The sequence below is a fragment of the Mobula birostris genome, chromosome 13, assembly GCF_030028105.1.
Source record: "Mobula birostris isolate sMobBir1 chromosome 13, sMobBir1.hap1, whole genome shotgun sequence".
Taxonomy (NCBI): domain Eukaryota; kingdom Metazoa; phylum Chordata; class Chondrichthyes; order Myliobatiformes; family Myliobatidae; genus Mobula; species Mobula birostris.
In genome coordinates, this window is record NC_092382.1 from 62,746,332 (window position 1) to 62,751,627 (window position 5,296).

The following is a 5,296-nucleotide window of genomic DNA, read 5'->3' on the forward strand; positions in this document are numbered from 1 at the left end:
CTGAAAGCTGGAATATTTAAGGGGAACTCGAGGGGTAACTTCTTCACACAGAGGGTCAGGCGAGTGTGAAATGGGCTGCTAGAGGAACAGGAGAATGCACGTTAGGTTTCAACATTGAAGGGAAGTTTAGATGATTGAATGGTCAGGAGGGCAATGGAGGGTTATGGTCCAGGTGCGGGTCGATGGGTTAGGAAAGATAACTGTTCGGCAGGGTCTGGATGGACCAAAGAGCGTATTTCTGTACTGTTGTACTCTATGATTCTATGACACAAAGTTTGGTTGTCCTGCAGATAGTGTTGAAGATCTTATGTTTCAATAGGACATTGATAAAATGCAGAACCGAGCTGAGAAGAGGAGAATGGAAGTCAACCCGTAAGTGTGTCAGGTAATTCACTTTTAAAGGTCAATGTTGAAGGCAGAAACAATGTTAATGGCGGATTCTTAACAGGGATCTTTATTTTCACATCCATTGATCCCCCAAAAGTGCAATGCAAGATGATAGGGTGGTTAAGAAGGCAAATGGTGCGCTGGCTTTAATTACTCAGTAGATTGAGTTCAAAATACATTACGTGGCTGCTCTGTAAATACCCGGTTAGACCACACTTGAAATTGTCACGGTTTGCGCTGGCAATATCAGAACTCCATTGCAGAGGTAAGGCAAGAATCCAATGTAAAGACGGCCAAGAAAGTTTATTCATAATAATTCCAAAAGAAAATCAGCAGGTCGGTCGAGCGACAGTGCGAGAAGTAACGTTCTCCAATCTAGGACCCTGAGATTACCGCTGCTTGGGCATCGGTTTAAATAATAAAAGTAACAAGGAATCACTGAGCCTATCAAAATAAATTTAACAGAAGGCACCAGGAGACCGTTTACAAAGAGTGAGTCGCTTGAGAAAACCACAAGGGAGCTAAACGATTAACACTTTATTAAACAACGATGAACCAATCAAGTGCTCTGAAAAACTCACAGTCCAACGCTCTCCAGCGCCCCTAACAGGCCTTGAGCACTCATAACAGGAATTTTGTGTTCAGTTCTATGTCCCTCATTATTGGACAGATATGCAAGCTTTAAAGAGGGTATAGTGATGGTTTCACTACACTCCCGTAGAAGAGAAGATTTAAGCTTCTTCAGTGCAGGCATCACCAGAAGAGGCTTCGCAGTCGTGAATTTAAAAACGCAAACACGAGAAATTCTGCAGATGCTGGAAATTCAAACAACACACATCACAGTTGCTGGTGAACGCAGCAAGTCAGGCAGCATCTTTAGGAAGAAGTACAGTCGACGGTTCGGGCCTTCTCGTCGACGGGAGTTCAGTTAACCCATCTCTCACCGCTCCCTACATGTAATTTACTCGGCTCTTCAATTTTTCGACCACATTTTGACTCAGACTTGCTATCAGCTCTTGGCTCCATCCCTCCCCCTTCTGTCGTCTCCGATCATTTTGGATCTCCCCCTCCCCCTCCCACTTTCAAATCTCTTACTAGCTCTTCCTTCAGTTAGTCCCGACGAAGGGTTTCGGCCTGAAACGTCGACTGTACCTCTTCCTAGAGATGCTGCCTGGCCTGCTGCGTTCACCAGCAACTTTGATGTGTGTTGCTTGAATTTCCAGCATCTGCATAATTCTTCGCGTTAGGATATTAAGGGATTGGACACGCTGGAGGCAGGAAGCATGTTCCCGCTGATGGGTGAGTCCAGAATCAGAGGCCGCAGTTTAAGAATAAGTAGGTCATTTAGAACGGAGTTGAGGAAAAACTTTTTCACACAGAGAGTGGTGGATATATGGAATGCTCTGCCCCAGAAGGTTGTGGAGGCCAAGTCTCTAGATGTTTTCAAGAAACAGATGGATAGAACTCTTAAGGATAGCGGAATCAAAGGTTATGGGGATAATACAGGAACTGGATACTGATTGTGGAAGATCAGCATGATCACAGTGAATGGCGGTGCTGGATCAAAGGGCCGAATGGCCTACTCCTGGACCTGTTTTCTATTGCCTAAGGTCTATTGAGAGCTGTCATCAGCAGAAACAGTAGAGCTGTTTATTTTACTACCGGGAGATAACCTCCATTTACCGGAAGATATCATTCCAAATTACTAGTTGGTATGTTGATGCACGCCTCCAGGAAATTGTACATTTATTAATTGAACTCGTTATCCATAGCTAATTTACAACATGAGAGAAAAGAAGAAGAAGAAGAGGTTTTGTTGAATTTATCAGATTGGGATACCGTGATGCAGTTTTCCTTTTCCCGTAAGTGCACTAGATACTGCTCTGGTAAACCTTCAGATGAATCATCGGAAAGGAACAAATGAAATGATTTTTTAAAGATATTACGAGGACATAGGACACGTTCGGTAAGCAAAAAGCGATTGTCGTATCTGAATTCGGCATATTTTACAACCCCTGGGGAATATAATAATCCGAATTATTAACAGAGTTAACAATGAAACTGCTCAAACCACGAAGGATGCTGTTTCTGTAATTGACAACCTCACGGTTACATTCTGTATTTGAGAATAACAAGGTAGATTTGGAAATTCAGAGATTTCCCGATTGGATTTCAGATGAACAACTGAAGAAATTGATAGATACTACTACCACAAGATGCCACATCATGAATTCACCTTGACAAACTCCTCCCTGCAAATTGTAAGAAGGTGTTGGCACCACTGTCTGTTGCAGCATATTTCTTACCAGAGTGACAACCGAACGTGCCCACCGTACAATGTTCATAATGTGGCGAAACAGAAGGAATGAGTTTGGATTTCACTCACTAACCCACCGATTTATGCTGTCAAATGGCCAAAATCTACAAGAGTACATTAGGATTCCTTTCATCAAAAGCGAAAATATTAGGTTTGTCCGGCGCAATTGTTAAAGAAATGGGTAAAACTTTGCGGGCTTTTCACATGATAATGGCTATCCATATATGTTGCCTGTCAATAGCAAAGCATTCCTAAAATTAGTGATTTATGCCAATTATTATGCTACTTCAAGCGAGCATTAGAGGAGGAAATTTTAATTTTGGCGGTTGCTTCACTCTAATGTTGCGGTTTCCAATATATTGAGGAAAGCGGTGGGGCGAAGTAGGTCTACCTTTGGTGAGATCGAAAACTGCAGTCCGTGTCTTACCCGAGTAACCGGAACTGAACTTCCTGCTTTGATTCAGAGCATGCAAAGAAATATTAATTGCAAGTCGTTACTTGCTACCTTCGACCAGAGTCAATGGGAACACCTGAAACAGGTGGACAAGACTGGCCAGGTACACCGAGATCGAACAGCATTTCTAACTGACAGGAAAAGGATGAGATGGTTCGAGCGCAAAGCAGCGCGAACTCTGGAGAATAAATACCGCAATGCCTGGAGCTGGTTGAAGAGGGACCGAATCCCCCGCTTTAGTGTCTGGAGTTTGGCAAAGTATTCTGAGTAAATATTGGTACGAAAGGAACAATAGAATTCTTGATTTAATTTGCTGCCTTGAGGTCACCGGAGTTCCAATGATGCTTCTTCAGAGACAATAAATTGCAAACTTTGAATAATTTAAGAACTGTACAGTGAATTGCCGAACCTAGATCAGATGGCGATTGGCCACCGCCGGTAACCATCACAAGGCACGACGGCTCTGCTCCAGCTATTCAAATCTGTGTTAATAGTTTGGTTGAGAGATTCAATTGCAGTACTTCAATAAATTTCGCAGAGAGCAGGAAATTAAATTGAAGTTTATTTAATCCGTAGTATTACGGGGAACACACCTTGAATATACCGACTGAATGTGATGGCATATTATGGAAAGACGTAAAATAGGTGATTATTTTAGAGATTCTAGGCAACTGAGATGTGTTGTTGCAGTAACGTGGAAATGTAGCCGACAATTACAAAGCGACATTTGCGTGCTAATGTTTTTTGAGATATGTGATTAAACGAAAAAAACATACCCTATGAAATTAACATCGACTTGCTGAGATCACATCTGCACTATCATATAGTCTCTTCATGTAAATCGCTATAGTATATCGGGGTTGATCTGATTAGTTCCATCAGAATACTGGCTGGGCTGGGACACCGAGTCTGCCATCTGAGGAAGGGCTGAGCAGGCATGCTTTCGGTTTCAGGAACAATAGAATGAGGTCTTGATATGATTATGCAGGATATGTATAGGCTTGAACAGGAGCGTGGCAGCGAGTTTTCTTACCTAATATGAGGAGAGCGTAATTGGCCATGCCCTAAAATGACTGAAACTTCCTTTGAAAGGGTTTCCCGTCTGCCAACAGGTATGCTTTCCAGTCGGCGTGGGACAGCATTCAGTATCTCTTTTTACATTCAAACTTGTCATGGTCAGATGCTGCCGCATCTCTCCAGTCTCTGATGACACAATGTCGCATCCACCTTGAGGAACGTCAGGGATTTTAACCATATTCTTCTATCAGTTATCTGGAATGAAAATAATAAATCTAACGACTGTTACCATGAAACTATGGGAGTTTTGCATCGACTGTTGAGGTAACTTTGTAGATCTGTAGCAGTGATTGATAAGTATAAATCCGTGAACGCCGGCATTTGCGAATCAGTGAAACCTTCTCTGTGTCTTGCGAGCGGAAATACATTGACAGCGGTCATTGTGGGTAGGTTGCTACAAGCATCGGTAATTGGTGATAACGAATGCTGTTTGGAAGGAGACGTTCTCATTGGATCGAAATCCAGGTGCTGGTCGCTGATTGCATATCTAAAGGTGGAGTCTGGTCGATTGCAGCATGGATTTCGAGAACTAGAGACTGAACGCAAAACTGCAGAGGCCGCTGGACTCCACTGAACAGTTGGTTTTCTTAATGAGCACACAAACTGAGGTGAAGTGTTTTGTCACTTGCTCCCTGAGTTTGGACTGAGTCGCCACGTAAATAGATGTGTTGCTGCAGCAGCTTAAGGTGCTCAGTAAAAATCCGACCATCAAATATCTATTCAGAATCATTCCATTCGCCTCCTGTTCCTGTGCTCTGATAATAGTGGAACCGTGTAACAGTTGTCAGCCACAGAAGGATGAAGCTGCCGGAGAGCGTGAAGAGTAAAACCACCGATCTCCTCCTGCTCTCCATCTCCGGGTCACTGCGATTCTCCCCTTTGCTCTGACTCCTCAGCCCCTTACGGAACCGACTGGTCACTAAAATGTGTCTGACTGTCAGAGCGTTGAGTACCAGAACTCCAGTGAAAGGCAGTAATGGAGTTAGTACCGTATCAAGCCAGTCAAATCCTTTCCACCCCAGATCCGTGTAGTAACTTATTTTTATAACGAAGAACCACGG